The sequence below is a fragment of the Mandrillus leucophaeus genome, unplaced genomic scaffold (assembly GCF_000951045.1).
Source record: "Mandrillus leucophaeus isolate KB7577 unplaced genomic scaffold, Mleu.le_1.0 Scaffold55, whole genome shotgun sequence".
Lineage (NCBI taxonomy): Eukaryota > Metazoa > Chordata > Mammalia > Primates > Cercopithecidae > Mandrillus > Mandrillus leucophaeus.
This window is the reverse complement of record NW_012105919.1, coordinates 3,595,743-3,619,630: the sequence shown is the minus strand read 5'-3', so window position 1 is coordinate 3,619,630 and position 23,888 is coordinate 3,595,743. Positions and strand designations below refer to the sequence as shown.

General features: G+C 42.5%; 1 protein-coding gene across 1 annotated transcript in view; it reads right to left on the bottom strand.

Annotated features, from left to right (window-relative positions):
* Positions 1 to 23,888, bottom strand: part of RPH3A (rabphilin 3A) — a 348,495-nt gene that overhangs the window by 262,602 nt on the left and 62,005 nt on the right. The window contains exons 2-3 of the mRNA XM_011997906.1: positions 4,554 to 4,603; positions 2,150 to 2,210 (exon numbers count right to left, since the gene is read on the bottom strand). The gene's annotated coding sequence lies outside the window, so the exon portion shown is untranslated. The remainder of the gene's footprint in view (positions 1 to 2,149; positions 2,211 to 4,553; positions 4,604 to 23,888) is intronic.

Below are 23,888 nucleotides of genomic sequence, written 5' to 3'. Positions count from 1 at the left end.
GGGTGCAGCACGCCAACATGGCACAAGTATACATATATAACAAACCTGCACGTTATGCACATGTACCCTAGAACTTAAAGTATAATAATAAAAAAAAAGTAAAAATAAAATAAAAAGTTCTTAAAGTAAAAACGCTTATAGAATAAGGATATAAGGAAAGAAAATATTTTGCACAGTTATACAATGTGTTTGTGATTTAACAATGTCTGTGTTTTCACAAGAGTCAAAATTTTGAAAGATTAAAGATAACTATTGGGTACTAGGCTTAATACCTAGTACAACAAACCCCTATGACACGAGTTTGCCTATATAGCAAACTTTCACACGTACCTCTGAACCTAAAATAAAAGGTTTTTTTAAGTATATAAAGTAAAAAGGTTATAGCAAGGTAATTTATTTTTGAAGAAAGAAAATTTTAAATAAATTAAGTGTAGCCTAAGCAGACAGTGTTTATAAAGTCCACAGTAGTGCACAGTAATGTCCTAGGTCTTTGCCTTCACTCACCACTCACTCACTGATTCACCCCTCACCCAGAGCACCCTCCAGTCCTGCAAGCTCCATTCCTGGTAAGCTCTCTACACAGGTGTACAATTATATTTATCTTTCCTTTTTTTTTTTAAATAGAGTCTCGCTGTGTTGCCCAGGCTGGAGTGCAGTGGCATGATCTCAGCTCACCGCAATCTCCGCCTCCCAGGTTCAAGCAATTCTCATGCCTCAGCCTCTTGAGTAGCTGGGAATACAGGCTAATTTTTGTGTTTTTAGTAGAGATGGGGTTTCACCGTTGACCAGGCTGGTGTCAAACTCCTGACCTCAGGTGATCCACCTGCCTCAGCCTCCCACAGTGCTGGGATTACAGGCATAAGCCACCTCCCTCGGCCTGTATTGATCTTTTATACTGTATTTTTATTGTACCTTTCCTGTTTAGATATGTTTAGATACACAAATACTTACAATTGTGTTATAGTGGCCTACAGTAGTCAGTACAGTAACACGCTGAACAGATTTGCAGCCTAGGAGCAATAGGCTACGCTATACAGCCTAGTGGTATAATAGGCTATACCATCTAGGTTGGTGTAAGTATACTCTAAGACGGTTGAGTGAGAACGAAATCACCTAAGGATGCATTTCTCAGAGCACCTCTCCATCATTAAGCCACACATGACTGTTTTGCTCTTTGAGGGCAGAGGTATTGGCTGCTTATTTTCACCAAAACATTCCAGCATCTAAACTGTGCCTGAAACATGACAAAAGCAATCAGGGAATATTGTTGAAAATGAATGAATGAGTCATTAAATGAATGAATGAGTTTTTGCATGGGGGAGAGGAAAGAAAGGAGGAGGAGAATAAACTGTGCAGGAACCACACCAGGTGGTGACACTCTCCAAGATCAAAGCCTCCGTTCTCTCCTGGGTCACTCAACAGCCACCCGTCCAGTCCCCATCCACTCTGGTCCCATGGTTATTAGCACAAATGGAGGGAGTAACAGGTTTGGAGTTTTGTTGTTTTTGAGAAACAGGGTCTTTCTCTGTCACCCAGGCTGGAGTATAGTGGCACGACCATGACAGCCTCAAGTTTCCAGGCACAAGCAATCCTCCCACCTCAGTCTCCCAAATAACTGGGACTATAGGTAAACGCCATCACACCCAGCTAATATTTTTATGTTTTTGTACAGACAGAGTCTCACTATGTTGCCCAGGTTGGTCTCGAATTCCTGGCCTCAAGTGATCCTCCCACCTCAGCCTCTCAAAGTACTGGGATTACAGGTGTGAGTCACCACACCCTGGCTCTAGATTTTTTTAAATTAAGGTCTCCACTTGGCAGTTTCTCAAAAACAATTCCCACATGATCTAGTAATTCCACTCCTAGGTATGTACTCAAAAAACTTGAAAGCAGAGATTCAAATGGGAATTTGTACATAAATGTTCATAGCACTATTCACAATAGCCAAAATGGGGAAACAACCCCAATTCTTCCACCAGATGAATAAATGGATAAACAAAATGTGGCCTAGCCATACAATGAAATATTATTCAGCCTTGAAAAAGGAATGAAATGCTGAAACATGCTACAAAACATGGAACCTGTAAAACGTTATGCTATGTAAAAGAAGCCAAACACAAAAGGACAAACCTTGTATGATTCCACTTACATGAGGTATGTAGAATAGGCAATTTCAGAGAAGTAGAAAATAGAAACATGTTTGCCAGGGGCTAGGGAGAAGAGAATGGGGATGGGAATTATTGCTTAACAGGTACAGAGTTTCTGTTTGGAATGATGAAAAGGTTCTGGAAATGGACAGTAGTAATGGTTGAACAACATTGTGAATGTCCTTAATGCTACTCAATTGTGTATTTTAAAATGGTGAAAATGGTAAGTTTTATGTTCTTTACGTTTAGCACAATTAAAAAAATGAAATTTCATGTATTCCATGGCATTTAAAGTCTCCTGTAGCAAGAGTGAGACAGATCTATAGAACTCACAAGCAAACGTACCAAGATACAATTAAGTTTTTAAAACGCTGAATGGTTTTGGTTTGGTTGTAGGCAGGGGGGTTGGTTTGTGTTTGGGATTTTTGTATTTCTTTGTTTGTTTTGTTTGTTTGTTTGTTTTTTGGGAGTTCTTTTGGTAACGAGGCCTCACTCTGTTGCCCAGGCTGGGGTGCAATGGTGCAATCTCTGCTCACTACAGCCTCCACCTCCACCGGGGCTCAAGCCATCCTCCTGCATCAGCCTCCCGAGTAGCAGGGACTACAAGCACGCACCACCACGCCTGGATAATTTTTGTTTTATTTTGTTTGTGTAGAGACATGGTTTCACCATGTTGCCCAGGCTGGTCTGGAACTCCTGAGCTCAAGCGATCTACCCGTCTCAGCCTCCCAAAGTGCTCGGATTACAGCCATGAGCCACCACACCAGCCTTGAATGGTATCAATAATATGAACACAGTTGTATTAAAAATTACATGTTGCCAGGAGTGATGGCTCATGTCTGTAATCCCAGCACTTTGGGAAGCCAAGGTGGGAGGATCACTTGCGGTCAGGAGTTACAGACCAGGCCAGGCCACACAGTGAGACCCCTGTCTCTACAAAAACATTAAAAAATTAGCCAGATGTAATGTCACTCACCTGTGGTCCCAGCTACTCAGGAGGCTAAGATGGAAGGATCGCCTGAGCCCAGGAGGCGGAGGTTGCAGTGAGCTACGATCTGCCACTGCACTCCAGCCTGGGTGACAGAGTGAGACCCTATCTCAAAAAAAAAAAAAAAAAAAAAGTAAATATGCATACATATCTATTAATTCATTCAATAAATATTTATTGTCTTCATGTGTCAGACACTCTTCTAGGAGCTAGGATTCAGCACTGGGGGAGAAAAGTCAAAACTTTCTGCTTCATGGAGCTGGCATAAGTTACGTTTTGTTAAAAACAAACAAACAAACAAAACACAAGAATAAAAAAGGATATATAAAAGGGGATAAGAAAGATTCCACTTTTGGACCCCAAATCATCCCTCATTGTGCAAGAATTTCTTCTTGGCTTTTTCTTACCCAATCTGATAAGGAAGCCTTAGTTCAAGGAAGAGAGGAAGATTTGTAGAAAATTCTAAAATTGGATTAAGGGAGCTTAGCAATGATCAAGCCAATCTTCTCAGTGCAGCAGAGAGGTTAGAAATTCTGGCCCTGACATCAGGGAGGCCCGGACTCAAGTCCCACCTCCTCCATAAGTGGCTATGTGACCTTCATTGAGCCATTTCACACATCTACACCTCAATGTCCACACCTGCAGAACGGGGATAAAATTAGAGATGAGATAATGTAGCACGCAATTGCCCTGGCTGCTGGGACTGAACTGGAAATGTCAGCTTTCCCAGACTTCATTCACTCATTTGTTCTACATCCAGGAACTGAGGGGATGTGGATCTGCATTTGCTGCTTAATATATGATGATAACAGTGGTGCTAAAAGCTGGATCTACATTGACTGTCTATAACCTCCCAAAATTCATATGTTGAAATCCCAACCCTAGGACCTCAGAATGCAACTGTGTTTGGAGATAAGGTCTTTAAATGGTTAAGTCAAAATGAGGCCAATAGGGTGGGACCCTTATAAGAAGAGGAAGAGACACTAGGGATGTGTGCACACGTAGCAAAGCCATGTGAGAGCACAATGAGAAGGTGGCCGTCTGCAAGCCAGGGAGAGAGGCCTCAGGAGAAACCAACCCTGCTGACACCGTGATCTTGGACTTTCAGCCTCCAGAACTGTAAGAAATAAATTGCCATTGTTTAAGCCACCCAGCCTGTGGCATTTCATTATGGCAGCCCTAACAGGCTAATACAAATGGTGAATAAAACAAAATGAGGTGTCTGCCTTCATGGAGTTTATAGTCTAATGCAGTATTCCTCAAAGTATGAGCACGCAATTACTATAAGAACTTACATCTGTGAATGCACATATTGCTTAGGACTGGGCCTGATATATAACAAATGATAAGAATACACAAGTCCTGCAATCTTTGATACAGATGGGGAAACTGAGGCCCAAAGAGCTGGTGGGACTTACCTCAGAGCTCAGTCCTGGCTAGTAGCTCCATCTTTGACCCAACTGATGACCTATGGAAAAAAATTTCATTCTTACTGCCTCCATCACCTTAGTCCAGTAGTACCAACGGTCATAAATTCTCACTAAAGCATTGCATAGAGAGTTATTTTAAATAATTCAAAATAAAAATGTGCCAGGGCACAAAATAGAAAATCTCATTACTCTCCAAGATGAATGGACATGAACTTTTCCAACTCTGAAAGGGAATAAAATGGAATGTAGCACTATCTGAAGTCTACCAAGAGATCTGGTGTATTCTACATCAAAGAACCACAAAAATAAATACTATTGGTTTTAAATTTGTGTAAAGGGGCCTGGCGTGGTGGCCCACACCTGTGATCTCAGCACTTTGCAAGGCCGAGGTGGGCCTTGAGGCCAGGAGTTTGAGACCAATCTGGCCAACATGATGAAACACCATCTCTACTAAAAACACAAAAATTAGCCGGGTGCAGTGGCACATGCCTGTAATCCGAACTACTCGGAAGGCTGAGGCACGAGAATTGTTTGAACCTGGGAGGTGGAGGTTGCAGTGAGTCGAGATCGCACCACTGCACTCCAGCCTGGGCGACAGAGTGAGACTCTGTCTCAAAATAAATAAATAAATAAATTCATGTAAAGGAAAAACCAACCACCAAGAATTTTAAATCAGTAATTTTTTGTTTGTTTGTTTGTTTTGTTTTTTGAGACAATGTCTTGCTCTGTCACCCAGGCTAGAGTACAGTAGCATAATCACAGCTCACTGCAGCCTCAAACTCCCAGGCTCAGGTGATCCTCCCACCTCAGCCTTTTGAGTAGCTGGGATTACAGACATGTGCCACAACACCCAGCTATTTTTTTTTTTTTTTTTTTTTTTTTTTTTTTTTTTTTTTTTTTTTTTTTTTGGGTAGAGATGGGGTTTCACTATGTTGCCTAGGCTGGTCTCAAACTCCTGGGCTCAGCGATCCTCCCACCTCAGCCTCCCAAAGTGCTGGGATTCCCAGAGAGTGAGCCACCACACCTGGCCTAATCAGTAATTTTATCTCTGAGAATGTCACCTACAGAAACAACCCTAAGTCAAAGGAAAACAAAAGCATTTTGCACAGTATGTATACTGAGAAAAATGAAAAGCAACCTAAATGCCTGTTAACTGGGAAATAAGTACATTCCACTCCGTGGAACATTATTCAACCATAACAAATTATGTATGACACCTTTACGGGAAATATTTATGTTATCAGGTCAAGTAAAAAAATGGAATATAGAATTGTATATAGTATATGTAGTGATCACAGTTGTGATAAATTAAAAACTAAGCATATAAAAATACCAGTGGGAAATACACTAAAACATTAACAGTGATTGTCTCCATCTGTCTCCTCAACTGTATTTTCCAGATGATCTACAACGATTATAGACATATTCCTTTCAACATAGAAGAAAACCAAATTGATTTTTAAAATATATTTTATAATGTCAGGAAAAACATAGTCTGAATTGCCTCCTCAAAAAAAGTCTTATATTCTAAGACTAATAGCAAGAATAATAACAGGAATGATAACAACTAACATGTATCAAGCATTTACTACATGCCAGGCACTTTTCAAAGCATTTGACTTTGATTCACTCACTTAAGCTTTTTCCCATTCATTCTGTTGCAGCTGCACCCACCACCCTCCTTGCTATTCCTCAAACTGTTCGCTGCCTCAGGGCCTTTGCACCTACAGTTCCCTCTGCCTGGAAGAGCTTTTCCCTCCTCTTCCCTCCTTTGTATATCCATATGACTCACTCTCTCCACATCTTTGCTCAAAGGAAACATCCCTAGAGAGGCCCTTCCTGACCGTCAAACCTAAAGCAACACACACACACACACACACACACTCACACACACATACACACACCCTCTCTAGCCCCACTACCCTGGTTTATTTTTCTTCATGGCTTATTCTGTTGATCGCAGCATGAAATTTACTCATTTATTGCCTATTACCCCCATTAGAACATCTCTCTGTTTTATTCACTGCTGTCTCCAGCACCAAGAATAACACACCTATCACACAGTAGATATTCAATAAAAGATAACTAAATATACCCCTAAATATAACCATCCTAGGAAGTAGTTACCTTTATTCTCCCATTGTACAGATTATAAAACTGAGGCAATAGAGAGACTAGGTCAGGGTCACATGGCCAGTAAGTAGCAGAGCAAGGGTTCAAATGTACAGTCTGGCTCCAGAACTCAAACTCTTAGCCAACAAATGGCTTGAGGTGGGGTTGTAATCGTCATGATATTGATAAAGATGGGACAGATTTTTTTAAAGATATCTCCAAAAAAGACAGGCCAAGGGAAATATCACTTTGGTCCATTAAGCATAAAATGTGGGTCTTCAATCCAGAAAAGAAAAACTGGTTTGTGCAAGTGTAATACAGCTTGCCTCCTTTGATTCTTAGCTGTTCTGTGCTCTGGAAAAATAAACCTAAGCTAATCTGTGGCTAAATTCACACTTCAGAGTACCCCCATTGCCTTTAAGATTAACGCAGTCCAAAAACTGTGGGATGCATACCCTCCAGTGTTAGCGAAAGAGACCATGCAGTTAGGACCAGCCCATTTACAAGGTCATCTCCACATCGGTCATCAAACCAACCCTGTAAGTTGGGGACTCTCACCAGGCATCAGCAACACGAGGACAGGGACTGTGTGTCTTGTTCACTGTTGAGTCCCAAGCCCCTCAAGTGTCATCTGGCAAACAATCAGCAAACAGTGAGTATTGAAAAGTGGAATTAACATTAGGGATGGAAAAATGGAGGCTCAGAGAGGGGACACCACTTTTCCAAAGTCACACAGCTAGTAGACAGGAAACTGTCCAGCCTCACTGTGCACATAATCATTTTGAGACTGAGAAAAGGGAGGCTCCCCAAACCTGTTTGGTGATGTACTACTGGTCATGAGAGGTGGCTGGGAGAAGTGTGAGCGGCTGAAAGCCTCCAACTACTGCACTTTTCAGGGTCCCTGATGACCCACAGCCTGTGATATGTGAGTGGACGTTTGCCAGGGTCTTTAGAGAAAGGTATTTTTGCTCTTAAAAAGAGGCACACAAACGAAAATGGAGCCTCTTCCATGGATGGACATTATATTACATCTGAAAATAACATCTAGAACTGAGAGAGCTATCTTGTCACCATTAGGGCTACTTACTGACATTAAGATGACACAGGAGAAATATAAGGAGAACGTTGGTCTTGGTGAAGTTGTCAAAGCACTGAATTAATCCTGGAGTCACTGTTACATACGATAATAACTTTTTCTTTCTCGTTTAAGCCACTTGAATCAGGATACTTTTTCTTTTGGTCACATCAAAAGCATCCTGGTGCATACAAATAGCTACCATTTAATGAACATTTACTATGTGCCCATAGCACATGGCACCTGCAACTCTGCCACCAGACTAAATGGTGTACGTTTCTTCTCAGATTTAATCCAGTGCAATCTATGAGGCAGATACTGTTATTAACCTCATTTTACAGATGAGAAAACTGAAGCTCAAAACAATATGAAAATCAACCAGAGTCCCATAGCTAGTGGCAGAGCTGGGATTTTAACGTGGGATGGTACCCTCGTGGCTTATCACTCTTCTATAAAACCGCCTCCTATGGCTGTCTACCGGCTGTCCGCTCCCATCTCTGCCCCCATTCAAAACGCCACTCACATTGACAAATTGATTCAGAGAGCAGCTGCTGCACCCACGAACTTATGAATCAGATCTACTAGAAGCGATTGCAATCTTTGAACAATTCTGTGAAGATACTTAAGAGACATCCTATGAAATCCAAAGCAGATGTGATTTACCACCAAGGATGGAAATTCAAGCTCCAGATGGAGTAGAAAGATGAAATTGGCAAGGGAGAGCTCACTTTGCTTTGAAACACCCTACACCTGCCTCTCTAAAAGCAAGATCCTAATTTAGTTCAAGCACTGCTTGCAGAATTTCTTTTCTTGTGATAATCTTAAAACACAGTGGTAAGTGCTCTGCTCCAGTGGTTCAAGCACACATTTCAGAGAACAACAAGTTTTCCTGGCAATACACTGAGAAGATACATAACGTGCCTGGATGATTTATACCCCAGAGAATCAGAAAAAAGCCACATAGATAAGGACACAACCAAAGAAACCGGCAGACATTTAACGAGACCAAGTGTGCTAACTCCAAACAAAGCAAAAACTCATACATAATGATGTTGGACAACATGACCCTTTGTTGTAGGGGGGAAAAATCCAGGGTGGTATAGGGTGTGATATTAAAATCAATGTTGACTTGTGGTTTGGTCTAGTAACTATCATTTCAAACTCTGGATCTCATTCATAAAGTTTATTTATTTACACAACTTTCACTGTATCTGTTTGACTATCAGTCAGAATTCCCCAGCTTATAGCTGAACAATACTCAACTTTTAAAGTTTAAAAAAATCAAACGAAAATTTATTGTCCTTGGCATAATGCCTGGGAGTCTTTTGCTTCAGGTACAGCTGCATCCAGGCACTCAAATGATGTGATCAAAGCTTGGTCTCTCCCCAGGGCATGATTCTGCTTTTCTCTGTGTTGACTTTATTTTCAGTTTCCTTCCATGTAATGAGCTGCAGCGATTCAGGATAACACTGTGCTTTTATTATACAGCTATGTACTGTACTGGAAAGCGAGTTTCTTCCCCACGCAGGTGAGTTTCTTGTGGATATTGACCTCATCTACATGGCAGCTAAATATGAGGATGAGTAAGGACTGAGCAAAGCTGTTAAAGATGGTTATTTGAGGATCTTTGGTGGAGTTCAAGAGATCAAAAGAATGAGCTAACATATGAAAGTACCTGGCATATAGTAGGTGCTCAATAAATGTTTCTCACTGTAGCAGAGATGGAGGGTGTTGCACCATATCTTCTATGTACTCACCAAATGGCATGCACCTGTGACTGCCTGCCCCAGGTGGGGTTTTTTGGCCCATTTGCAGGGTAGATCAGAAGTGACAGGGCATTCATGCCATCAGGAGCAACCCAGTCCACAAGAGGTGAGTGCTGAAGGACAAACTCCCCTCAGGTAGGTTAACTCTGTAGCTTGTGTTCTGCACCCTCTCCCAGCGTTCCCCAGCAGGACTGAACTCCAATCACCCACAGTGCAAACAGGCTCAATCTGAACAATATCCTTCATTTTATTTATAGATTTAGAAGGTACGCATGCAGTTTTGCTACATGGATATATTTCCTAGTGAAGTCTGGGCTTGTAGTGCAACCATCATCCGAATAGTGTACATTGTACCATTAGATAATCTCTCATACTTCAGCTCCCTTGCACACTCCCACCCTTCCAAGTCTCCAGTGTTTATTATTCCACTCTCTACGCCCACGAGTGCACATTATTTAGCTTCCACTTAAAAGTGAGAACATGCAGTATTTGACTTTCTATTTCTGAGTGATTTCACTTAAGATAATGGCCTCCAGTTCCGTCCACATTGCTGCAAAAGGCATGCTTTCATTCTTTGCATGGCTGAGTAGTATTCCATGGTATATATACCATGTTTTCTTTATCCATTCATCTGTTGACAGACACTTAGCTTTTGTGAATAGTGCTGTGATAAACATACAAGTGCAGGTATCTTTTTTCTTTAATGATTTCTTCTCCTTTGGATTGAAATCCAGTAGTGGGATTGCTGGATCAAATGGTAGTTATATTTTTTGCAGAACAAAATCTGTTGACTTTCTTCCCCTCCCTGTCTCACCTCCCAACTCCCTGACCTGTGTTTTCTGAGATCACCTGCCAAATAAACCATTTGTACCCAAATTCTTATCACAGAATGTGCTTCTGGGGAAACCCAGGCTAACACGAACATGAAGGCAGCCTAGAGTCATAGAATTTTACACTGAGATGAAAGTGAGGCTGGATTTTAAGCCCGGTGTAGCAGAAACTATGTCTTCTCTTTATTTCTCCACTGCCAGAGCAGGGGTGGGCACACAGAGATGTTGGCTAAATGAATGAACAAAATACTTTAAATTATACTGAAATACAACACAAACACACACATGCTTAACTCTAGCTTAGCATTTACCTAATCTGGATTTGACTTCTGCATCAGCAGCTGGGAGTTACTGGTTAGGAAATTAGGATAATAGGATTCAGGGAGGGATGGAAGTAATGAATTGGGAAACAAGACACATGAGTCGTGGTTCTATCCTTGCTACCCACTGGCTGTGGGACCTCAGGTGGGTGATCCAAGCTTCCAGACCTCTTCATCCTCATATGCAAACTGGGTACAACGTGGTGGTTAAATGCACAGATTTAGGAGCCAGGCTGCCTAGATTCAAATCTCACCTTGGCCACCTACTACCAGCGTGAGTTCGGGCAAGTTACCAAACCTCTCCTGACTTTAGTTACTCTAGTACAGGGTTTCTCAACCTTTAGAGCTATTGACATTTTGGGCCGGATAATTCTTGGAGGTGAGGGGCACTGTCCTGTGCATTGCAATACATTCAGCAGCATCCCTGGCCTCTATTCACTAGACGCCAGTAGCACCCATATTGGAGACAACCAAAAAATATCTCCAGACCTTTCCAAAGGTACCCTGGGGGAGATATCACTCCCAATTGAAAAACACTGCTAGAAAATGGAATAATACTAGAACACACCTTATGGAATTGATGTGAGGATTAAATTAAACAATTGAAAGTCTTAGAAGAGTGCCTGGTACTTAATGAATACTGGTTGAGTAGATTATTATTATTATTACTTATTATCATCTGCCCTATCAACATTTACATATAAATTGTGGGCAAAAGGAGCTAGTGTAACTCAAGGTTAAAAGTGACTTTGAGGCACCCATTTTGACTCTGATTGCAATTGACTAACTGAAAAATGTAGAATTAGGAAGACCCGAGGTTGAATTCCAACACTGCCACATACTGATTGTATAGAATTGCCAGATAAAATATAGAGTGTCCAGTTAAATTTAAGTTCAGTTAGACAACAAATAATTGTTTAGTATGTCTCCGAAGATTTCATGGGATACACTTAAACTAAAAATATATTTGTTATAGAAAACTCAAATCTAGCTGGGTATCCTGAATTTTTATTCACTAAATCTGGCACCCCTATAAATGTATGACTTTGGACAATTTAACCTCTCTACACTTTAGTTTCCTCATCTGCTGAGTGGGGATAAAACTTCCTACCTCATAGAGTTCTTGAAAAAATTGGAAAAAAAAATAGTAAATATGCAGTTTAGCCCAGGCCTACAGTAGGCATGAAATAAATGGTAGTTGTCTGAATTATATATGCAGGGATTTTAAATGCTATGTTTGTTCTTTACAAAGAAGGTGAGATCCTTGAGAACAATGCTGTCTCGTTCTTTGCTGCGTCTCCAGCATATAGCAGGCTGCAGGAATAGCCTGCACTCAGGAGCCAAACACCCTGGACTGAAGATCCCAGTTCCATCACTTGACTAGCTGTGTGACTCTGGGCAAGTCACTTAACCTCTCTGTGCCTCGCCTGAAAAATAGAAATAATATAACCCACAGTGTAGGGTCATTGCAAAGATTAAGTGAGTCAATAATTAATACAGAATGCTTAGAAAAGAGCCATGATCCTGTTATGTGCTCACTAAATCAGGAAGGAAGGAAGGAAGGAAGGAAGGAAGGAAGGAAGGAAGGAAGGAAGGAAGGAAGGAAGGAAGCTACACTTTTACCACATCTCAATCTATAGAAGGTCCACCTACCTCTTTCCTAACAAGATAGTTACAAATCTCTACGATTTCTAGCACTTCTCTGACATTAAGATTCCAACCTTAAGCTGGGTGCAGTGGTTCATGCCTGTAATCCCACCACTTTGGGAGGCCGAGGTGGACGGATCACTTGGAGGTCAGGAGTTTGAGACCAACCTGGCCAACATGATGAAACCCTGTCTCTATTAAAAAGACAAAAATTAGCCAGGTGTGGTAGCGTGCACCTGTGATCCCAGCTACTCGAGAGGCTGAGGCACAAGAATCACTTGAACCTGGGATGGGGAGGTTGCAGTGAGCCAAGAATGCACCACTGCATTCCAGCCTAGATGACAGAGCAAAACTCTGAAATAAATAAATAAATAAATAAATAAATAAATAAATAAATAAAATTTTAGAAAGATTCCAACCTTCACATCTGACCACATTTAACACCGTTTCTGATCCAGGTCACTTAAAGCATCCCATTCCAAGCAATAGCTAGGATCCTGAGATAGGCTCAATGGAGCAAAATTAGCAAACAAGCAATATTTTACGATAGAGCTTTGAATTTAATAGAGCCAAGGAGCAGGCTGACTGCAAGCAGCAGAAGTTAAATGGTGACCTTTTCAAAATTTGCTTTCTGTGATGCAAATGCTAGCGTATGGCTGCAATCAGATGTTTATCATGTCTGATTAGGAGATTTATGGCCACATAATTCTAAAAGCACAGAAAACAGACACACACCCTAATTCACCTGTGCCCAATTTCTTAACCAAGCTTCTTAATATTTGGCTGTTCAATGTGACCCAACCATTTTCCATGCCCCAGACACACAAACGTCCTATTAAGAATGACTGCATTTCCACTGCAGTTATTTTTCCCACCTTCTATGCTGGGAAGTGGGGAGGAGGGAAGATGCTGAAGGAGAAGGGAGCTGGCAAAGAAAGGAGAGAAAAATCTAGAGCGTTGAGGAGGAGACATCAGAGACTAAAGGATTCTCACTTGTCATGTTCATCATTCTTCACACTCCTCCACTCCATGCCCCCTAGAGAATTTCAGGAACTTATTGAGATTTGCAAACGGTATTAAATTCCGTGGCCACAATCCCCTACCTCTGCAGAACTTCCATGCACTCAGATTTTTCTGACAGTTGATTCAATCAAAATTTAGTGAACTAAGCATCTATTGCTCCAAACTGAGATGCTGTTCAATTCAAAAAATATTTACTGGGCATCGAGTGTTCCAGGGTAACTGTCCTGAGAAGAAGAAAAAAGAAGTGGGTGTAGAGGAGAAGACAGGGAAAGGAGAGATGAAAGGATGGGGAAAAGAGGGGGTGAAAGGAAAGGAGGGATCATTAATGAGCCCCCTAGTTATTAAAGACTGTGTAGTACAGTGGTTAAGGTCACAGCCAATGCCCTGCTGCTTTTTTTTTTTTTTCTTTTTGAGCTGGAGTTTTGCTCTTGTTGACCAGGCTGGAGTGCAATGATACTATCTCAGCTCACTGCAACCTCTGCCTCCTAGGTTCAAGCAATCCTCCTGCCTCAGCCTCCGGAGTAGCTGGGATTACAGGCACGCATCGCCATGCCCAGCTAATTTTTGTATTTTTTTTCTTTTTTAGTAGAGACGTGGTTTCAACATGTTGGTCAGGCTGGTTTGGAACTCCTGACCTCAGGTGATCCACCTGCCTCGGCCTCCCAAAGTGCTGGGATTATAGGCGTGAGCTACCACGCCCGGCCAGTCAGAGCCCTGCTTTGAACCCCAGCTCCACCATCCCCCAGCTGTATGGCCCTTGATGAGTTACCTACCCTCTCTGAGCTTCCGTTTTCTCATTTGTACATGGAGATAACTGCCCAGAGCTGCTTGAGCTGTTGTGAGGATCCAACTGTGTGCTTGGCACATGACTCAGTACCCACCAACAGGTAGATGTCACCTCTGTTACCAGACGTCATGCGGAACACTTTGGGGTCTCATCCTCACCTACCCCTGTGAGAAAGGTGTCAGTCTGATGTGTACAGATCAGGTTCGGGAGCTGGAGCAGATGATCAGGACTCAGCCCTTTGGTGTCTTTCAGCCATTTCCAGCTGCCAATATCTGCATCTCTGTGGGGGGAGGGGGCTCCCTTCAACTTTTATAAGTTCCAGGGTACATGTGCAGGTTTGTTACATAGGTAAACATGTGCCATGGTGGTTTGCTGCACAGATCATCCCATCACCTGTGTATTAAAACCAGGATCCATTAGCTATTCTTCCTGATGCTCTTCCTCCCGTCACCTCTCCCCCTGACAGGCCCCGGTGTTACCTCCATCCTTTCATGTGTCCGTGTGTTCTCATCGTTCAGCTCCCACTTATAAGTGAGAATATGCAGTGTTTGGTTTTCCGTTCCTGCGTTAGTTGCTAAGGATAGCAGCTTCCAGCTCCATCCGTAGCTCTGCAAAGGACATGATCTCATTCCTTTTTATGGCTGCATAGGATTCCTTTGTGGGGCTTTTTATAGAACCACGAAAGCCTCTCTGGCTGTGCAAACAGAACAGGAAGTACCAGAGTGTAACACAGCCCCCAGCCCCACCCAGGAGGTCACCTTCTACTTACCAGTCCCCTGCCTGCTCTGGAGGCCAGCGTAATGATACACCCATAAACCACTGGCCTTGGAGTCAGTTTCTTGGGAGACCCCAAAAGAAGACAGAGGCTCAGAGGGATTGAGGCAATTGCCCAAATACACACAACTATGAAATAAAGGAGGGGAGGGGTTGAACAAGATCCATCACACAGGCTTGGATCACTTACCATCTGATCTCCCTAAAACCAATGACCTGTCAATGCTTAGGAAGAAAGCGCCAATCAATGGGAGTTTTCCTGGGCACCCAGGAAAGGGAAAACCCTGCAGACCTCGGCCATAGTCTCCTCCTATTCCTCTGATGATAGATTGCAGTTTCTCTGCCATCTCAGGTTTCCTCATCTAATATAGGACATTCTGCCTTCTCTATCTCAGGATACTTGAAGAGATGATTGAGGGAGCATTTCTAGAGACCTTTCTCCAAAACAGTGGTCCTGTGAGAGGTGGTGTAAAAAATAAAGGGCTGAAATAAGGTGGGGGCAATTCTGGGTTTGTTAACCCATTCTGGGAGCCTCACAACATCATTAACGTATTAAAGGCTCTGAGAAGTCCTGCAGAAAACCACCCTGTTGACCATAAAACACTTTTTGAATTAATTTTCAAGATCCCCGTAGAAACTACTGTTCCATAGAACACATTTTGGCAAATACTAGATTAAGGGTTGATTAGAAATGTAGTATTCATCTCATTTACTGTGTAGGATTTCATTAACTCAGATGGTTATCTAATTAAGGTGTGTGGATATGGCCATTGGGATAAGATATGCATAGGTATAAGTAACACACCTGGTGACAAGTAGCTATCTTAGTCCATTTGTGTTGCTATGCAGGAATACCTGAGGCTGGGTAATTTATAAAGAAAAAGGGTTATTTGGCTTATGATTCTGTTGGCTGGAAGAATGGGCATCTGGTGAAAGCCTCAGGCTGCTTCCACTCATGGTAGAAGGCAAAGGAGAGCTGGTGTATGCAGAGATCAGGTGGTGAGAGAGGAAGCAAGAAAGGGTGAGAGGGGAGGTGCCAGGATCTTTTTCAGCAATCAGTTTTCGTGGGAACTAACAGGGAACTCACTTACTCCCCTGCCCCAGGGAGGGTATTAATCTCTCTTCATGAGAGGTTCACACCCATGACCCAATCACTTCCCATTAGGCCCCACCTCCAACCTTGGGGATCAAATTTCAATATAAAATTTGCAAGGAACACACATCCCAACTATAGCAGAAGCCAACACCAGCTAGAGCTGCCCAGGAAATATTATGGTACCAACTGGCGAACACCATCCATATCACGAGATGACAAGAATTCAAAGGATGTAAAAGAACCAGGTGGGGCCCCTGGGAAGGGGTCCCCAGAAGCTTCCGCCTTCGAGCTCTCCTTATCACTGCTCTTGCTGTTGATCCTGGGTTGTGTGATATAATGCAGGACGTGGTGGAGCAGAGGGGAAAATGGAAAAGGTAACATAATACGGAAAGGGGCCTGGCTATGGGAACTACGGGAAAAGTTGATTTATTCGGCATTCAATCCTGTATCTCCTCAATTCACTCCTTCATTGAATTTTATTCCTATTAGCATAATATGCAGAGTATTTCCAAACATATATAACCATTCATACTTATGTCTTTATAATCCTTCAAGCCAATATATTGTGTATGTTTATTGCTTATCTGAACGTATTTCTCCCTTCTAATACAACAGATTTCCCTTCAGCATGATCCTCCCCAATCCTCCCCACAAAATACCTATTCATGTCTGGGAGGAAGTAGGAAGGAGAAAAAATTAAACAACATTGGGCATGAGTTCACCACTGTTGAAGCTGGGTGATAGGTACTCACAGACTCATACTATTTTGTCTACTTTTGCACATGTTTGGCATTGCCCATAGAAAAAGCATAAAGTATATATTTAAATGAGAAGCACATTGGGGAGGATTATGCTGAAGGGAAATCTGTTGTATTAGAAAGGAGAAATATGTTCACATAAGCAGTAAACATATACAGTGTACTGGTTTGGAAGATTATAAAGATGTAATTATGAATGGTTATATATGTTTGGAAATACTCTGAATATTATGCTAATAGGAATGAAATGTAATGATGAAGGAGTGAGTTGAGATACAGGATGGGAAGAGGAGGAGGAGGGGGCTAGAAGGGATTTACATTTGGGGTTCAACAAAATGGGGTGGAGAGTCTGATGGAGGCTGAGCCCCACAGGCATTACTCCCAGTTGCCCTCCAGATGGGGGCCCCTCCTCCACATGTCAATGACAGTAAGCTCTATACAGATTTTTAAAATATAGTAACTGGGGCAGAGCGCCTGAGCTAGTGGGTGTTTTGGGGGTCTTCTTGGGAGAAGGTCTAGAGTAGAGTGTGTGAAAGGGTTGAGTATATCTCAGAGAACATGATCATATGGCATATTGAGGTCTACCTCAAGCCCCTACACTCAAGAACGTCCCAGGCATTGCTCTCTGGCACAGTTGTGATCACTGTAGATACACTAAGTGTGGCAGATGGCAAATTATCTCCCAACCTGTGTTTTCTACTTTTTCCATAGCCGTCTTTCTCAACAGAAGCATTGTTGGTATCCTGGATGGCACAATTCTTCATTGCAAGCGAGTGTCTCACGTAGTTTAGGAAATTTAGCACACCGGGCCCCAACCATCAAATTCCAAGAATGTTCCCCAGTCATCGTGAAGACCAAAAATACCCCTGCATATTTTTAAATGTTTACTAGGAGGGTAATTATGCCTCCAGTTGAGAAACACTGTTCTATATAAAATGTTTGGGTGGGCACAAATTCACCTAGCCAGACATTACATTGTTAGCCCTCCGTGTAGCTAGATGTGGCCATGTGACTGAATTCTGGCCAATAAAATGTGAGTAGAAGTAATATGTGGGATTTCTGGGTGCTATTTTTAAAGGATAGTGGGTGGTCTCCATTTAGTCTTCCTCCTTCCCTTTGGCTGGAATGTGCATGTGATGGCAGGAGCTAAAACAGCCGTCTTGGACCATCAGGTGAAAGTCAAATGTTTCAAGTGCTAAGCAACAAGATAGAAAGAGCTTGGCCATTGTGGAGTCACTCTACTGGCCCTGAACTATTTACCCAGATTGCTATATTAGAGAGAAATAAGCTTATATCATGTTTAAGACACTGATTTTTTTTTATTAAATGTTTGTGAATCCATATTACCTACAGTGTTCTACCTGGGACATAACAACCTAGGATGACAGAGCTCATTCTTCTGGCAGATTTTGTAAGTTGACATGGGTTACTAACATTAGTGGCACCTGCTGCACCCGATATTTTCCCTTGTTGCTGCCAAAGAAAGTCAAGTCATACAGGAAGAAGAACAAGTCAACTTACGCACCCAGAGCCAGGTCTATAAAGTCCATTCCCTCATAGGCCTTACTTTTCCAGTGTTCAGCAAGTAGATGGAGCTCTGTCCTCCTTACATTTACTCCCCTCCCTTCCCAACCCGCCAAAGATGCCAGTACCGCAGGGAATCACTAAAAGGGGTAGGAGATAGGAGCAATAACAAACATCATTATATTTTCTACTAAATTCAGTGTTTCCCAATATTCAGGCAATCATAAACCTCTCTTGCATTTTTTGTCATGTCTGTGTATAAAAATAACATTAATGACCACCTACATTTACACGGCATTTAACTGCACATCAGGCACTATTCTAAGTGAACTTATATAATCCTAATGAAGATCCTATGAGTTAGAATTATTATCTTCATTTTACAAATAATGAAACTGAGGCAAAGAGAGTAAAGAATACACAGCCTGTAAGTGGCAAAGCTGAGATTCAAACCCAAGCATGCTGACTCCAGAGCCCAGCAGTTAACTACCAACTACATTGCCAGGATATTACCTAGTACATAGAATACCAAACAACAGCCCATAGGCCAATCCAAACCCTGTTTCTGTAAATAAAGTTTTATTGAAACACAGCCACACCCACTTGGTTACATATTTTCTATGGCTACTTTCATATTATAGTGGCATAGTTGAAACAGAAACCATATGGCTCGCAAACCCTAAAATATTTACTATCTAGTGCTTTACAGAAAAAGTTGGCTGAACTCTGACCTACTGTATTATTTATTAGTTTTCTTAGATTAACTTATTGTACTCAAATAAAATTCTCTTAAAGGAAAATTTCATATCACTACTATAAATGGAAAACCAATATTTGCTGAAAGGAAGAGGAAAAAAATGTAAAAACAATGGAAACAAAATAATGTAAAATTCTAGCTAAATATTTTCACCTCCTCCCAGGCTCTGAGTCTAAGATTCTGTCTGTTTGCTAAAGAAAGGGATTGGAGCAAGTGTTAGAGATCCACAAGCACACAGCTGAGACTTTGTTCATGATCTCATCTGGAAGATTGAAAAAGATGGAAAAGAGGATCCACCTTTCTCTATATGACTCACAAGATTACGTAATGCTGTGCCCCCAAATTGTTGCAGGTACCATCACAAATCATCTGGAATACTACAGATGGGACAACATCCTGCATTAAAGCAGATACTTATCACATGAATCACCAGAAGAGCAGTGATGGACATACATGTCATCCATTCAAAATAGTGACCCTTTTTTTTTTTTTTTTGAGATGGAGTCTCGCTCTGTCACCCAGGCTGAAGTGCAGTGGTGTGATCTCAGCTCACTGCAACCTCTGCCTCCTGGGTTCAAGCAATTCTCCCGCCTTAGCCTCCCAAGTAGCTGAGACCACAGGCGCCTGCCACCACATCTGGCTAACTTTTTGTATTTTTAGTAGAGACGGGGTTTCACCATATTGGCCAGGCTGGTCTCGAACTCCTTACCTTGTGATCGACCTACCTCAGCCTCCCAAAGTGCTGGGTTTACAGTTGTGAGCCACTGCGCCTGGCCGACGCATTTATTTTTTAAATTGGCATTAAACAAGAGCCTTACTGTCACCCCTGAGAATCATGTTCTTAGGGAAGAATAGTGTTTGCTTCCCATCTTGACTTAGAACTTGAAAGCCATCTCATGGTCAGAAAATTAGAGACATAACCTCAAGCAGTGCTGCAAGTCTAGCAGGGGAAGATAACAGAGATTTTAAATAACTTACCCAGGGTCACCTGGCTAAACCAAGATCCAGACCTCAGTCTCATTCCGGGTTTTGAAATATTCATAAATTCTGACTTTCAAGAAACATGTCTCCAAATTCAAAAGAAGTAAAGATTTACCAGCATTTAACAAAAACCTGACTGTCTTATTCCATTTTTCTGTTGCTTATAACAGAATACTTGAAACTAGGTGATTTATAAATAAATTTTATTTCTTAAAGTTATGGAACTGAGAAGTTCAAGGTTGAGGGGCAGCATCTGGTGAGGACCTTCTTGCTGATGGGGACTCTCTGCAGAGTTCCAAGGTAGACCAGGGCATCACACAATGAGGGGGCTGGGTGTAGTAATGTGTCAGCTCAGGTCTCTCTTCTTCTTCTTATAAAGCCACCAGTCCCAGTCCCTTGATAACACATTAGTCCATTAATCCATTACTCCATGAACAGGTTAATCCATTCATGAGCCCTCATGACCCAATCACCTCTTAAAGGCCCCACCTCTCGATACTGCCACACTGGGGATCAAGTTTCAACATGAGTTTTGGAGGAAACAAACACTAAAACCACAGCAATAATTATTTACAAAAACAAAATTAAACACAACAATCACTGTTTTGAAGGATGACTCATATAGATTGTTATCTTTTTTGTTTCTTCTTGTTGTTTTTAGAGACAGGATCTTGCTCTGTTGCCCAGGCTAGAGTGCAGCAGCATGATCATAGCTCAAGTGAACTCCTAGGCTCAAGTGATCCTCCTGCCTCAGTCTCCTGAGTAGCTGGTACTACAGGCATGTGCCACCATACCCAGCTAATTTTTTTTTTTAATAGAGACAGGGTCTCACTATGTTGCCCAGGCTAGCCTTGAACTCCTGGACTCAAGTCATCCTCCTGCCTTGGCCTCCTATAGTACTGGGATTACAGGCATGAGCCACCACACCCAACCCCCTAAATCCAGTTTTTGAACATAAACTCCTTACTACGGCCTGCAAGGTTCCACAAGTCTAGGCCTGCCCACCTCTCAGACTTCACCTCTCACTTCTCTCCTTTGTCCACTATGCTCCAGCCACACAGGATGACACTTAGAGGGGGCTGTCCAGTGCACTAGATGCCAGGAGTACCACCCCCTCAGTTGTGACAATCAAAAATGTCTCCAGGCATGGCCACATGCCCCCTGAAGGAGAAGGGACACAAAAATGCCTCTGTGGTATCTTTTCTTTATCCCAGTGAAGGATATGTAAGTCGCTAAAGCCACCCTGTGGAAAGCATTCTAAATATGCACTCTCCTCCAAGGACAGTGGGTTTGTCACTTGGAGGACCCCTTGTGGTTTATTCACTAAGATGGGCTTGGAGTGTGCAAACTTGAACCCAGGCTGGAACAGAGTGGAACTGCTTGGTATCAGAAAGGGTGAGGAAGTGCTCTTATAAATGGGAGCTGAATAATGCATGCAATGGACAGAGAATGTGGAATGCTAGACATTAAAGACTCAGAAAGATGGAGGAGCACAGAAGGAGGGTGGGTGATGAGAAATTACTTAATGGGCACTGTGTGAGTCCGTTTTCATACTGCTGATAAAGACATACCTGAGACTGGGCAATTTACAAAAGAAAGAGAGGTTTAATGGACTTATAGTTCCACGTGGCTGGGGAGGCCTCACAATCATGGCGGAAGGCAGTGAAGAGCAAGTCATGTCTTACAGGGATGGCAGCAGGCAGAGAGAGAGAGAGCTTGTGCAGGGGAACTCCTCTTTTTAAAAACCATCAGATCTCATGAGACTTATTCACTGTCATGAGAACAGTGCAGGAAAGACCCGCCCCCATAATTCAGTCATCTTCCACCAGGTTCCTCCCATGACATGTGGAAATTGTGGGAGTTACAACTCAAGATGAGATTTGAGTGGGGACACAACCAAACCATATCAGGCACAATGCATATTATTCAAGCAACAGATACATTAAAAAGCCAAGACTTCACCATATGCAATATATCCATGTAGTTAAATTACATTAGTATCCCCTTACATTTATACACCTTTAGGCCAGGAGTAGTGGCTCCTGCCTGTAATCTCAGCAATTTGGCTGAGGCAGGAGGATTGCTTGAGCTCTGAAGTTCAAGACCAGCCTGGGCAACATGAGGAGACCCCATCTCTAAAAAAAATAAAATTAAAAATTAGCCAGGTGCAGTGGCACAGAGCTGTGGTCCCAGCTACTCAGGAGGCTGAGGCAGGAGGATCGCTTGAACCTGGGAGGTCAGGGCAGCAGTGAGCCATAATGCCATGATCACATCACTGCACTCCAGTCTCAGTGACAGAGAGAGAGCCTGTCTCAAAAAAAATGTTTTAAATAAGAAAATATACACTTTTTTGTTAAAAGTGGATTTGAATTTCTGAGAAAAAGTTGGAGGAATTAAAAGGCTAAATCACTTACCCCATTGAAAAAGAGAAACTCCGTGGCAGTTAGTTCCAAAGAGGGCATCCATTCCTTGTTCTCCAAGGAGGACAATAGAAATTGCTGATGAGGATTTTTTTAATTGTCAAAACACTTGTGTGCAAGACAAGCCCTGCCTCCATTTCACATTGAAATCTTCAGCAAAGTCCACTTTGCTCAGTAGTGCTTTTGTGTGACAAGATTCTCTTAAGGACCCTGTAGAGGTGTAAAGTTTTGTGTCCAAGGTTGTCTCAAGATTAAAGCAGAGACCACATGAGCACAGGCAGAAGCCACAGGACAAGGGTACAGCTGCCATCTGAGTTACCCACTGCGCACCTGTAAAAACTCTACAGATAGATGCAAGCTGGGAGACATGCAGCCCCATATCACCCTGTTTCCCCTACCTGGAATATTTTCCCCTCACCCCCAACCTGCCCATCTGATCCTCACACCTGCCCATCTGACTCTTAATTAGGCTAGCTGGGTGTCAGGGTTAGCCTCATCTCCCACCCCAGGGACTTAACCCACTTTATTATATTCACCTGTTTAATGTTGCTCCCACCAACCCATCCCACAGACAGTGAATGGCAGCAAGGACTGACTGTACCTGTCTTATTCCACCACAAAGTCCTCAGTGCCTAGAACAGTGCCCAGCCCAGAGGGAGCCTTTAACAACTATGTATTGAGCAAATGAGTTCTAGATTGACCTGAATTACAGGAGATAAAGAAAGCAAAGGGAGTGGATGGCTACTGGTGCCCTGCCCAGAATCTCTTTATCCCCAGCTGCTGTAAAGCACTCACAGTTCCACCCTTCTCCAAAGAATTGGCCTTAGCCAGATGAAAACCACTTTCCCCAGGAGGCTCTGCCCTAACCTACCCGTAGGGCAGCCAGTAATTGATAGACACTGTGGTGCAGAAGGCTGTCCTCCTTGTCTCAAGATGACACCAACTCCATGGTGCGATTTATGCTCCAGAGTTCCCCCATGGCATTAGGCTGAAGTTATCTCCACCTAAGACCACATCTGTGCTTAGCATTTTTTCTGCCCTCTCCTGCTTTTCTCATTCCAGTTCTTCTGAGAACTCTCCCTCAATAAATCACTTAAACAAGAATTCCAATCTCAGAGAGCCTTAAAATGGGAATAAATCAATGTGAGTTTCAAGGAGTTGAAAAGATATGGGAAAAGCATCTCAATACTACCTAATACATACTGAGGCTCAATAAATATTTATGAAATGATTGGATGGATGGATGAATGGACAGATGGATGGATGGATGGATGGGTGGATGGATGGATGGGTAGATGGATGGATGAATGCGTGGATGGGTGGGTAAATGAGTAGGTGGGAGGTATTTGGATGGATAGATGGATGAATGGATGGATGCATGGATGGATGGATGGATGGGTAGATGAGTGGGTGGGTGGGTGGATGGATGGATGGGTAGATGAGTGGGTGGCTG